This window comes from Anomaloglossus baeobatrachus, unplaced genomic scaffold (genome assembly GCF_048569485.1).
Source record: "Anomaloglossus baeobatrachus isolate aAnoBae1 unplaced genomic scaffold, aAnoBae1.hap1 Scaffold_366, whole genome shotgun sequence".
Classification (NCBI taxonomy): Eukaryota; Metazoa; Chordata; class Amphibia; order Anura; family Aromobatidae; genus Anomaloglossus; species Anomaloglossus baeobatrachus.
In genome coordinates this window covers 127,063-139,935 of record NW_027443010.1, presented here as the reverse complement: position 1 = coordinate 139,935, position 12,873 = coordinate 127,063, and the positions used below count along the sequence as shown (strand labels likewise).

The 12,873-nt window shown below is 48.1% G+C and overlaps 6 non-coding genes and 4 pseudogenes across 6 annotated transcripts; all 10 read right to left on the bottom strand.

Annotated features, from left to right (window-relative positions):
• Positions 1-609: 609 nt before the first annotated feature.
• On the bottom strand, positions 610-805 carry LOC142273827 (U2 spliceosomal RNA). Its single transcript, XR_012738269.1, has one exon. It is a non-coding gene; the product is annotated as a U2 spliceosomal RNA (small nuclear RNA).
• Positions 806-1,486: 681 nt separating this feature from the next.
• LOC142273870 (U2 spliceosomal RNA) lies at positions 1,487-1,651 on the bottom strand (annotated as a pseudogene).
• A 1,387-nt stretch (positions 1,652-3,038) lies between these two features.
• Positions 3,039-3,229, bottom strand: LOC142273911 (U2 spliceosomal RNA). The gene has a single exon (XR_012738302.1). It is a non-coding gene; the product is annotated as a U2 spliceosomal RNA (small nuclear RNA).
• A 1,387-nt stretch (positions 3,230-4,616) lies between these two features.
• LOC142273910 (U2 spliceosomal RNA) lies at positions 4,617-4,807 on the bottom strand. The gene has a single exon (XR_012738301.1). It is a non-coding gene; the product is annotated as a U2 spliceosomal RNA (small nuclear RNA).
• Positions 4,808-6,194: 1,387 nt separating this feature from the next.
• Positions 6,195-6,390, bottom strand: LOC142273826 (U2 spliceosomal RNA). Its single transcript, XR_012738268.1, has one exon. It is a non-coding gene; the product is annotated as a U2 spliceosomal RNA (small nuclear RNA).
• A 642-nt stretch (positions 6,391-7,032) lies between these two features.
• LOC142273884 (U2 spliceosomal RNA) lies at positions 7,033-7,159 on the bottom strand (annotated as a pseudogene).
• A 1,387-nt stretch (positions 7,160-8,546) lies between these two features.
• LOC142273825 (U2 spliceosomal RNA) lies at positions 8,547-8,742 on the bottom strand. Its single transcript, XR_012738267.1, has one exon. It is a non-coding gene; the product is annotated as a U2 spliceosomal RNA (small nuclear RNA).
• A 681-nt stretch (positions 8,743-9,423) lies between these two features.
• On the bottom strand, positions 9,424-9,588 carry LOC142273869 (U2 spliceosomal RNA; annotated as a pseudogene).
• A 1,387-nt stretch (positions 9,589-10,975) lies between these two features.
• On the bottom strand, positions 10,976-11,171 carry LOC142273823 (U2 spliceosomal RNA). Its single transcript, XR_012738265.1, has one exon. It is a non-coding gene; the product is annotated as a U2 spliceosomal RNA (small nuclear RNA).
• Positions 11,172-11,852: 681 nt separating this feature from the next.
• LOC142273868 (U2 spliceosomal RNA) lies at positions 11,853-12,017 on the bottom strand (annotated as a pseudogene).
• Positions 12,018-12,873: the final 856 nt, after the last annotated feature.

Below are 12,873 nucleotides of genomic sequence, written 5' to 3'. Positions count from 1 at the left end.
GACGTTCCTTATATTGCGGTATGAGGCTTCGCAGTAGGTTGCAAACATTCATCACCCATGACTGTCCCCAATTGAGCTCAGAAGCTCAATGTCTATCATGACCTCTCTTTTAGAATGTCCAAGAGCAAGCAAACTATTCCTCCAGGAGAGGGCGCCAACAGACTACTAAAGAGATCATCATTACTCAAAGAAAACCCCAAAAACCAATGCATGATAGGAATAAACAGGTAACTTTCTTTGGAGTGGAAGCGGAGAGATCGCACCAGATGCCAATTCTAGATGTTATCACACCTGTGGTCACTGCAGCAGCAGGTGAATCCACTTTGTCCAAAAGGGATCTATTCCATTCAATTGCAAATGATCTAGATAAGACAGAGAACTGCAGCACGGGGACATAGCCGAGTTGGTCAGGTTGAGTGGTGATGAGTTTGCTATTTGGATGAATAAAGAAAGTCAAAAGTGTGAAAGATAAAAAACAAAAGGAGGAAGTGTGAAAAGTGAATGGGCCAAATTGAGGTGCATATGAAGACGTATGCTTTCTTCCAATTCATTAAATCGGGCTAATATGAATCAGGTGAATTGAGTTCTGCTTTTGGAAACTGGGTTAAGAAGGGGTGCACCGTTCCTGGAGGTACTGCAATACCAGGTCAATGCGTGGAGTGGACAGAGCAAGCTCTTTTTCCATCTCCCTGTTCTAAAAATCCATTTAATATATGGTCCCCAGATAGGGGACGTATCAGATATTAAACTGATAAGAACAGATTTTGATTTAATGAAGCTTTCCAAAGCACCACAAAAAATGCATGACCGAAGTCACACCAAAAACAGTGCAAAGGCTAGGATTCGTGTGGACCCCACCGTGAGGAGAGGGTCCCCAAAAATCAACCCCGTCCCTCCGAGCCAGAAGGCCACAGCAAGGGTCAGGGATCTTCGGTGCTCTCCCAAGCCGAAGCCTGGTTGAGCCTTGTCGTTGCTCCCAGCGTCCACCCAGGCATCTTACCCAAGTGGAGTAGAGAGCTACTAGTTGTTGGTTTCGCAGCCGAAACTGCCCGGACCGTCAACCGGTGTTGGTTTCTCAGCCCAAGGCTAACCGGACCTCCAACCGGGTGTTGGTTTCTCAGCCGAAGCTGACCCAGACCTCCAACCGGGTGTTGGTTTCTCAGCCGAAGCTGACCCAGACCTCCAACCGGGTGTTAGTTTCTCAGCCCAAAGCTGACCAGACCTCCGACCGGGATTATAAAAATTTCCCTTCCTAGCCAGAAGGCCGGGATAGGGTAATATGCTCAAAAAGTATGAAAAGGCAAGGTACGGTGTGCTACAGAGCCCAAGGCTTGCCGGGGTCCCAAGCCAGCAAGCTCAGACTCACTCCAGGGTCGTCAGTCCTGGGGCACGTTGTACCATAGCCCCCCACCCTTACTCAGTCTAATAGCCTCGATCCTGGTAGGGCCATGTTTTCCTCTAGATGAATATACTATCCACCCAGAGTACTAGCAAGCGCAACCTTCCAGTGTGCATTGTATCATTGTACTAAGGTGGCCTGGAGCTTAAACCACCTCTTCGAACAACACTACACTTGATCTTAGCCAAAAGGCCGAGAAACTGATAAGAACAGATACTACACTTGATCTTAGCCAAAAGGCCGAGAAGCGATAACCAGAATTGGTTTGGGCCTCGAGTGGCACCCTGGCCTATGCCGGACACATCTTAGGGAGAGAGAGCGAGAGGGAGACAAACCCACGCCTACACAAGACATTTTGTCACCCAAGCCAACCCTTGAAAAGGCTGCTTTGCAGAGCCAAAACAAGAAGAATGGTGCGTTTTGCAGCCGCCGCCCACTGCAATGAATCTGAATAACTCCTCCTTTAGGGCGCAAGCAACTCCCCTCCCCCTTGCAGTCTTTCCAATTCACGATACAAAAAGACGGACAGGACAGGTTGCCTGACTTTCCGTCACTGCCACCCTTTGCCATCCTTACCCGTAGAAAGCCCTTTCATCATCCCCAAACCCTAATCTTTTCCCTTTCCTTCCCAGCCCCCAAACCCTGCCCTCTGTACCTTTCTCACCACCCGCTTCCCTTCTCCTGTCATCCCCCTACCACCCGGGAAAAAAAGAGATTGCCCCCTCCTTCCACTAGCCCACCCTCCCACCCAAAGAACAACTTCTTCTGCGCAGCTTGTTTTCTAGGCAGCAGCGCTATTGTGATGTCATCGGGGGGCATTGTGACAAGCCGCCAGTGTTCCGTCTCTTCATGTTGTGCACAGTTCAAACGGAAAATACATCAACAGGCAGACTACAGAAAAGCTTACTATCAAAGGTTAGAGGGGGGCTTTCTCAGAGGGCTTTTTACAGTTTTTCTATTCCCAATTAGCCGTTTAAGTGTACTTATTGAAAGTAGTAATTCTTTCATAGGCCGCCCTTTCTTAGTATTTGACGTTCCTTATATTGCGGTATGAGGCTTCGCAGTAGGTTGCAAACATTCATCACCCATGACTGTCCCCAATTGAGCTCAGAAGCTCAATGTCTATCATGACCTCTCTTTTAGAATGTCCAAGAGCAAGCAAACTATTCCTCCAGGAGAGGGCGCCAACAGACTACTAAAGAGATCATCATTACTCAAAGAAAACCCCAAAAACCAATGCATGATAGGAATAAACAGGTAACTTTCTTTGGAGTGGAAGCGGAGAGATCGCACCAGATGCCAATTCTAGATGTTATCACACCTGTGGTCACTGCAGCAGCAGGTGAATCCACTTTGTCCAAAAGGGATCTATTCCATTCAATTGCAAATGATCTAGATAAGACAGAGAACTGCAGCACGGGGACATAGCCGAGTTGGTCAGGTTGAGTGGTGATGAGTTTGCTATTTGGATGAATAAAGAAAGTCAAAAGTGTGAAAGATAAAAAACAAAAGGAGGAAGTGTGAAAAGTGAATGGGCCAAATTGAGGTGCATATGAAGACGTATGCTTTCTTCCAATTCATTAAATCGGGCTAATATGAATCAGGTGAATTGAGTTCTGCTTTTGGAAACTGGGTTAAGAAGGGGTGCACCGTTCCTGGAGGTACTGCAATACCAGGTCAATGCGTGGAGTGGACAGAGCAAGCTCTTTTTCCATCTCCCTGTTCTAAAAATCCATTTAATATATGGTCCCCAGATAGGGGACGTATCAGATATTAAACTGATAAGAACAGATACTACACTTGATCTTAGCCAAAAGGCCGAGAAGCGATAACCAGAATTGGTTTGGGCCTCGAGTGGCACCCTGGCCTATGCCGGACACATCTTAGGGAGAGAGAGCGAGAGGGAGACAAACCCACGCCTACACAAGACATTTTGTCACCCAAGCCAACCCTTGAAAAGGCTGCTTTGCAGAGCCAAAACAAGAAGAATGGTGCGTTTTGCAGCCGCCGCCCACTGCAATGAATCTGAATAACTCCTCCTTTAGGGCGCAAGCAACTCCCCTCCCCCTTGCAGTCTTTCCAATTCACGATACAAAAAGACGGACAGGACAGGTTGCCTGACTTTCCGTCACTGCCACCCTTTGCCATCCTTACCCGTAGAAAGCCCTTTCATCATCCCCAAACCCTAATCTTTTCCCTTTCCTTCCCAGCCCCCAAACCCTGCCCTCTGTACCTTTCTCACCACCCGCTTCCCTTCTCCTGTCATCCCCCTACCACCCGGGAAAAAAAGAGATTGCCCCCTCCTTCCACTAGCCCACCCTCCCACCCAAAGAACAACTTCTTCTGCGCAGCTTGTTTTCTAGGCAGCAGCGCTATTGTGATGTCATCGGGGGGCATTGTGACAAGCCGCCAGTGTTCCGTCTCTTCATGTTGTGCACAGTTCAAACGGAAAATACATCAACAGGCAGACTACAGAAAAGCTTACTATCAAAGGTTAGAGGGGGGCTTTCTCAGAGGGCTTTTTACAGTTTTTCTATTCCCAATTAGCCGTTTAAGTGTACTTATTGAAAGTAGTAATTCTTTCATAGGCCGCCCTTTCTTAGTATTTGACGTTCCTTATATTGCGGTATGAGGCTTCGCAGTAGGTTGCAAACATTCATCACCCATGACTGTCCCCAATTGAGCTCAGAAGCTCAATGTCTATCATGACCTCTCTTTTAGAATGTCCAAGAGCAAGCAAACTATTCCTCCAGGAGAGGGCGCCAACAGACTACTAAAGAGATCATCATTACTCAAAGAAAACCCCAAAAACCAATGCATGATAGGAATAAACAGGTAACTTTCTTTGGAGTGGAAGCGGAGAGATCGCACCAGATGCCAATTCTAGATGTTATCACACCTGTGGTCACTGCAGCAGCAGGTGAATCCACTTTGTCCAAAAGGGATCTATTCCATTCAATTGCAAATGATCTAGATAAGACAGAGAACTGCAGCACGGGGACATAGCCGAGTTGGTCAGGTTGAGTGGTGATGAGTTTGCTATTTGGATGAATAAAGAAAGTCAAAAGTGTGAAAGATAAAAAACAAAAGGAGGAAGTGTGAAAAGTGAATGGGCCAAATTGAGGTGCATATGAAGACGTATGCTTTCTTCCAATTCATTAAATCGGGCTAATATGAATCAGGTGAATTGAGTTCTGCTTTTGGAAACTGGGTTAAGAAGGGGTGCACCGTTCCTGGAGGTACTGCAATACCAGGTCAATGCGTGGAGTGGACAGAGCAAGCTCTTTTTCCATCTCCCTGTTCTAAAAATCCATTTAATATATGGTCCCCAGATAGGGGACGTATCAGATATTAAACTGATAAGAACAGATACTACACTTGATCTTAGCCAAAAGGCCGAGAAGCGATAACCAGAATTGGTTTGGGCCTCGAGTGGCACCCTGACCTATGCCGGACACATCTTAGGGAGAGAGAGCGAGAGGGAGACAAACCCACGCCTACACAAGACATTTTGTCACCCAAGCCAACCCTTGAAAAGGCTGCTTTGCAGAGCCAAAACAAGAAGAATGGTGCGTTTTGCAGCCGCCGCCCACTGCAATGAATCTGAATAACTCCTCCTTTAGGGCGCAAGCAACTCCCCTCCCCCTTGCAGTCTTTCCAATTCACGATACAAAAAGACGGACAGGACAGGTTGCCTGACTTTCCGTCACTGCCACCCTTTGCCATCCTTACCCGTAGAAAGCCCTTTCATCATCCCCAAACCCTAATCTTTTCCCTTTCCTTCCCAGCCCCCAAACCCTGCCCTCTGTACCTTTCTCACCACCCGCTTCCCTTCTCCTGTCATCCCCCTACCACCCGGGAAAAAAAGAGATTGCCCCCTCCTTCCACTAGCCCACCCTCCCACCCAAAGAACAACTTCTTCTGCGCAGCTTGTTTTCTAGGCAGCAGCGCTATTGTGATGTCATCGGGGGGCATTGTGACAAGCCGCCAGTGTTCCGTCTCTTCATGTTGTGCACAGTTCAAACGGAAAATACATCAACAGGCAGACTACAGAAAAGCTTACTATCAAAGGTTAGAGGGGGGCTTTCTCAGAGGGCTTTTTACAGTTTTTCTATTCCCAATTAGCCGTTTAAGTGTACTTATTGAAAGTAGTAATTCTTTCATAGGCCGCCCTTTCTTAGTATTTGACGTTCCTTATATTGCGGTATGAGGCTTCGCAGTAGGTTGCAAACATTCATCACCCATGACTGTCCCCAATTGAGCTCAGAAGCTCAATGTCTATCATGACCTCTCTTTTAGAATGTCCAAGAGCAAGCAAACTATTCCTCCAGGAGAGGGCGCCAACAGACTACTAAAGAGATCATCATTACTCAAAGAAAACCCCAAAAACCAATGCATGATAGGAATAAACAGGTAACTTTCTTTGGAGTGGAAGCGGAGAGATCGCACCAGATGCCAATTCTAGATGTTATCACACCTGTGGTCACTGCAGCAGCAGGTGAATCCACTTTGTCCAAAAGGGATCTATTCCATTCAATTGCAAATGATCTAGATAAGACAGAGAACTGCAGCACGGGGACATAGCCGAGTTGGTCAGGTTGAGTGGTGATGAGTTTGCTATTTGGATGAATAAAGAAAGTCAAAAGTGTGAAAGATAAAAAACAAAAGGAGGAAGTGTGAAAAGTGAATGGGCCAAATTGAGGTGCATATGAAGACGTATGCTTTCTTCCAATTCATTAAATCGGGCTAATATGAATCAGGTGAATTGAGTTCTGCTTTTGGAAACTGGGTTAAGAAGGGGTGCACCGTTCCTGGAGGTACTGCAATACCAGGTCAATGCGTGGAGTGGACAGAGCAAGCTCTTTTTCCATCTCCCTGTTCTAAAAATCCATTTAATATATGGTCCCCAGATAGGGGACGTATCAGATATTAAACTGATAAGAACAGATTTTGATTTAATGAAGCTTTCCAAAGCACCACAAAAAATGCATGACCGAAGTCACACCAAAAACAGTGCAAAGGCTAGGATTCGTGTGGACCCCACCGTGAGGAGAGGGTCCCCAAAAATCAACCCCGTCCCTCCGAGCCAGAAGGCCACAGCAAGGGTCAGGGATCTTCGGTGCTCTCCCAAGCCGAAGCCTGGTTGAGCCTTGTCGTTGCTCCCAGCGTCCACCCAGGCATCTTACCCAAGTGGAGTAGAGAGCTACTAGTTGTTGGTTTCGCAGCCGAAACTGCCCGGACCGTCAACCGGTGTTGGTTTCTCAGCCCAAGGCTAACCGGACCTCCAACCGGGTGTTGGTTTCTCAGCCGAAGCTGACCCAGACCTCCAACCGGGTGTTGGTTTCTCAGCCGAAGCTGACCCAGACCTCCAACCGGGTGTTAGTTTCTCAGCCCAAAGCTGACCAGACCTCCGACCGGGATTATAAAAATTTCCCTTCCTAGCCAGAAGGCCGGGATAGAGCAATATGCTCAGAAAGTATGAAAGGGCAAGGTACGGTGTGCTACAGAGCCCAAGGCTTGCCGGGGTCCCAAGCCAGCAAGCTCAGACTCACTCCAGGGTCGTCAGTCCTGGGGCACATTGCACCATAGCCCCCACACTTACTCAGTCTAATAGCCTCGATCCTGGTAGGGCCATGTTTTCCTCTAGATGAATATACTATACATCAAGAGTACTAGCAAGCGCAACCTTCCAGTGTGCATTGCATCTGCCGAGCCTCACAGATACTACACTTGATCTTAGCCAAAAGGCCGAGAAGCGATAACCAGAATTGGTTTGGGCCTCGAGTGGCACCCTGGCCTATGCCGGACACATCTTAGGGAGAGAGAGCGAGAGGGAGACAAACCCACGCCTACACAAGACATTTTGTCACCCAAGCCAACCCTTGAAAAGGCTGCTTTGCAGAGCCAAAACAAGAAGAATGGTGCGTTTTGCAGCCGCCGCCCACTGCAATGAATCTGAATAACTCCTCCTTTAGGGCGCAAGCAACTCCCCTCCCCCTTGCAGTCTTTCCAATTCACGATACAAAAAGACGGACAGGACAGGTTGCCTGACTTTCCGTCACTGCCACCCTTTGCCATCCTTACCCGTAGAAAGCCCTTTCATCATCCCCAAACCCTAATCTTTTCCCTTTCCTTCCCAGCCCCCAAACCCTGCCCTCTGTACCTTTCTCACCACCCGCTTCCCTTCTCCTGTCATCCCCCTACCACCCGGGAAAAAAAGAGATTGCCCCCTCCTTCCACTAGCCCACCCTCCCACCCAAAGAACAACTTCTTCTGCGCAGCTTGTTTTCTAGGCAGCAGCGCTATTGTGATGTCATCGGGGGGCATTGTGACAAGCCGCCAGTGTTCCGTCTCTTCATGTTGTGCACAGTTCAAACGGAAAATACATCAACAGGCAGACTACAGAAAAGCTTACTATCAAAGGTTAGAGGGGGGCTTTCTCAGAGGGCTTTTTACAGTTTTTCTATTCCCAATTAGCCGTTTAAGTGTACTTATTGAAAGTAGTAATTCTTTCATAGGCCGCCCTTTCTTAGTATTTGACGTTCCTTATATTGCGGTATGAGGCTTCGCAGTAGGTTGCAAACATTCATCACCCATGACTGTCCCCAATTGAGCTCAGAAGCTCAATGTCTATCATGACCTCTCTTTTAGAATGTCCAAGAGCAAGCAAACTATTCCTCCAGGAGAGGGCGCCAACAGACTACTAAAGAGATCATCATTACTCAAAGAAAACCCCAAAAACCAATGCATGATAGGAATAAACAGGTAACTTTCTTTGGAGTGGAAGCGGAGAGATCGCACCAGATGCCAATTCTAGATGTTATCACACCTGTGGTCACTGCAGCAGCAGGTGAATCCACTTTGTCCAAAAGGGATCTATTCCATTCAATTGCAAATGATCTAGATAAGACAGAGAACTGCAGCACGGGGACATAGCCGAGTTGGTCAGGTTGAGTGGTGATGAGTTTGCTATTTGGATGAATAAAGAAAGTCAAAAGTGTGAAAGATAAAAAACAAAAGGAGGAAGTGTGAAAAGTGAATGGGCCAAATTGAGGTGCATATGAAGACGTATGCTTTCTTCCAATTCATTAAATCGGGCTAATATGAATCAGGTGAATTGAGTTCTGCTTTTGGAAACTGGGTTAAGAAGGGGTGCACCGTTCCTGGAGGTACTGCAATACCAGGTCAATGCGTGGAGTGGACAGAGCAAGCTCTTTTTCCATCTCCCTGTTCTAAAAATCCATTTAATATATGGTCCCCAGATAGGGGACGTATCAGATATTAAACTGATAAGAACAGATTTTGATTTAATGAAGCTTTCCAAAGCACCACAAAAAATGCATGACCGAAGTCACACCAAAAACAGTGCAAAGGCTAGGATTCGTGTGGACCCCACCGTGAGGAGAGGGTCCCCAAAAATCAACCCCGTCCCTCCGAGCCAGAAGGCCACAGCAAGGGTCAGGGATCTTCGGTGCTCTCCCAAGCCGAAGCCTGGTTGAGCCTTGTCGTTGCTCCCAGCGTCCACCCAGGCATCTTACCCAAGTGGAGTAGAGAGCTACTAGTTGTTGGTTTCGCAGCCGAAACTGCCCGGACCGTCAACCGGTGTTGGTTTCTCAGCCCAAGGCTAACCGGACCTCCAACCGGGTGTTGGTTTCTCAGCCGAAGCTGACCCAGACCTCCAACCGGGTGTTGGTTTCTCAGCCGAAGCTGACCCAGACCTCCAACCGGGTGTTAGTTTCTCAGCCCAAAGCTGACCAGACCTCCGACCGGGATTATAAAAATTTCCCTTCCTAGCCAGAAGGCCGGGATAGGGTAATATGCTCAAAAAGTATGAAAAGGCAAGGTACGGTGTGCTACAGAGCCCAAGGCTTGCCGGGGTCCCAAGCCAGCAAGCTCAGACTCACTCCAGGGTCGTCAGTCCTGGGGCACGTTGTACCATAGCCCCCCACCCTTACTCAGTCTAATAGCCTCGATCCTGGTAGGGCCATGTTTTCCTCTAGATGAATATACTATCCACCCAGAGTACTAGCAAGCGCAACCTTCCAGTGTGCATTGTATCATTGTACTAAGGTGGCCTGGAGCTTAAACCACCTCTTCGAACAACACTACACTTGATCTTAGCCAAAAGGCCGAGAAACTGATAAGAACAGATACTACACTTGATCTTAGCCAAAAGGCCGAGAAGCGATAACCAGAATTGGTTTGGGCCTCGAGTGGCACCCTGGCCTATGCCGGACACATCTTAGGGAGAGAGAGCGAGAGGGAGACAAACCCACGCCTACACAAGACATTTTGTCACCCAAGCCAACCCTTGAAAAGGCTGCTTTGCAGAGCCAAAACAAGAAGAATGGTGCGTTTTGCAGCCGCCGCCCACTGCAATGAATCTGAATAACTCCTCCTTTAGGGCGCAAGCAACTCCCCTCCCCCTTGCAGTCTTTCCAATTCACGATACAAAAAGACGGACAGGACAGGTTGCCTGACTTTCCGTCACTGCCACCCTTTGCCATCCTTACCCGTAGAAAGCCCTTTCATCATCCCCAAACCCTAATCTTTTCCCTTTCCTTCCCAGCCCCCAAACCCTGCCCTCTGTACCTTTCTCACCACCCGCTTCCCTTCTCCTGTCATCCCCCTACCACCCGGGAAAAAAAGAGATTGCCCCCTCCTTCCACTAGCCCACCCTCCCACCCAAAGAACAACTTCTTCTGCGTAGCTTGTTTTCTAGGCAGCAGCGCTATTGTGATGTCATCGGGGGGCATTGTGACAAGCCGCCAGTGTTCCGTCTCTTCATGTTGTGCACAGTTCAAACGGAAAATACATCAACAGGCAGACTACAGAAAAGCTTACTATCAAAGGTTAGAGGGGGGCTTTCTCAGAGGGCTTTTTACAGTTTTTCTATTCCCAATTAGCCGTTTAAGTGTACTTATTGAAAGTAGTAATTCTTTCATAGGCCGCCCTTTCTTAGTATTTGACGTTCCTTATATTGCGGTATGAGGCTTCGCAGTAGGTTGCAAACATTCATCACCCATGACTGTCCCCAATTGAGCTCAGAAGCTCAATGTCTATCATGACCTCTCTTTTAGAATGTCCAAGAGCAAGCAAACTATTCCTCCAGGAGAGGGCGCCAACAGACTACTAAAGAGATCATCATTACTCAAAGAAAACCCCAAAAACCAATGCATGATAGGAATAAACAGGTAACTTTCTTTGGAGTGGAAGCGGAGAGATCGCACCAGATGCCAATTCTAGATGTTATCACACCTGTGGTCACTGCAGCAGCAGGTGAATCCACTTTGTCCAAAAGGGATCTATTCCATTCAATTGCAAATGATCTAGATAAGACAGAGAACTGCAGCACGGGGACATAGCCGAGTTGGTCAGGTTGAGTGGTGATGAGTTTGCTATTTGGATGAATAAAGAAAGTCAAAAGTGTGAAAGATAAAAAACAAAAGGAGGAAGTGTGAAAAGTGAATGGGCCAAATTGAGGTGCATATGAAGACGTATGCTTTCTTCCAATTCATTAAATCGGGCTAATATGAATCAGGTGAATTGAGTTCTGCTTTTGGAAACTGGGTTAAGAAGGGGTGCACCGTTCCTGGAGGTACTGCAATACCAGGTCAATGCGTGGAGTGGACAGAGCAAGCTCTTTTTCCATCTCCCTGTTCTAAAAATCCATTTAATATATGGTCCCCAGATAGGGGACGTATCAGATATTAAACTGATAAGAACAGATTTTGATTTAATGAAGCTTTCCAAAGCACCACAAAAAATGCATGACCGAAGTCACACCAAAAACAGTGCAAAGGCTAGGATTCGTGTGGACCCCACCGTGAGGAGAGGGTCCCCAAAAATCAACCCCGTCCCTCCGAGCCAGAAGGCCACAGCAAGGGTCAGGGATCTTCGGTGCTCTCCCAAGCCGAAGCCTGGTTGAGCCTTGTCGTTGCTCCCAGCGTCCACCCAGGCATCTTACCCAAGTGGAGTAGAGAGCTACTAGTTGTTGGTTTCGCAGCCGAAACTGCCCGGACCGTCAACCGGTGTTGGTTTCTCAGCCCAAGGCTAACCGGACCTCCAACCGGGTGTTGGTTTCTCAGCCGAAGCTGACCCAGACCTCCAACCGGGTGTTGGTTTCTCAGCCGAAGCTGACCCAGACCTCCAACCGGGTGTTAGTTTCTCAGCCCAAAGCTGACCAGACCTCCGACCGGGATTATAAAAATTTCCCTTCCTAGCCAGAAGGCCGGGATAGGGTAATATGCTCAAAAAGTATGAAAAGGCAAGGTACGGTGTGCTACAGAGCCCAAGGCTTGCCGGGGTCCCAAGCCAGCAAGCTCAGACTCACTCCAGGGTCGTCAGTCCTGGGGCACGTTGTACCATAGCCCCCCACCCTTACTCAGTCTAATAGCCTCGATCCTGGTAGGGCCATGTTTTCCTCTAGATGAATATACTATCCACCCAGAGTACTAGCAAGCGCAACCTTCCAGTGTGCATTGTATCATTGTACTAAGGTGGCCTGGAGCTTAAACCACCTCTTCGAACAACACTACACTTGATCTTAGCCAAAAGGCCGAGAAACTGATAAGAACAGATACTACACTTGATCTTAGCCAAAAGGCCGAGAAGCGATAACCAGAATTGGTTTGGGCCTCGAGTGGCACCCTGGCCTATGCCGGACACATCTTAGGGAGAGAGAGCGAGAGGGAGACAAACCCACGCCTACACAAGACATTTTGTCACCCAAGCCAACCCTTGAAAAGGCTGCTTTGCAGAGCCAAAACAAGAAGAATGGTGCGTTTTGCAGCCGCCGCCCACTGCAATGAATCTGAATAACTCCTCCTTTAGGGCGCAAGCAACTCCCCTCCCCCTTGCAGTCTTTCCAATTCACGATACAAAAAGACGGACAGGACAGGTTGCCTGACTTTCCGTCACTGCCACCCTTTGCCATCCTTACCCGTAGAAAGCCCTTTCATCATCCCCAAACCCTAATCTTTTCCCTTTCCTTCCCAGCCCCCAAACCCTGCCCTCTGTACCTTTCTCACCACCCGCTTCCCTTCTCCTGTCATCCCCCTACCACCCGGGAAAAAAAGAGATTGCCCCCTCCTTCCACTAGCCCACCCTCCCACCCAAAGAACAACTTCTTCTGCGCAGCTTGTTTTCTAGGCAGCAGCGCTATTGTGATGTCATCGGGGGGCATTGTGACAAGCCGCCAGTGTTCCGTCTCTTCATGTTGTGCACAGTTCAAACGGAAAATACATCAACAGGCAGACTACAGAAAAGCTTACTATCAAAGGTTAGAGGGGGGCTTTCTCAGAGGGCTTTTTACAGTTTTTCTATTCCCAATTAGCCGTTTAAGTGTACTTATTGAAAGTAGTAATTCTTTCATAGGCCGCCCTTTCTTAGTATTTGACGTTCCTTATATTGCGGTATGAGGCTTCGCAGTAGGTTGCAAACATTCATCACCCATGACTGTCCCCAATTGAGCT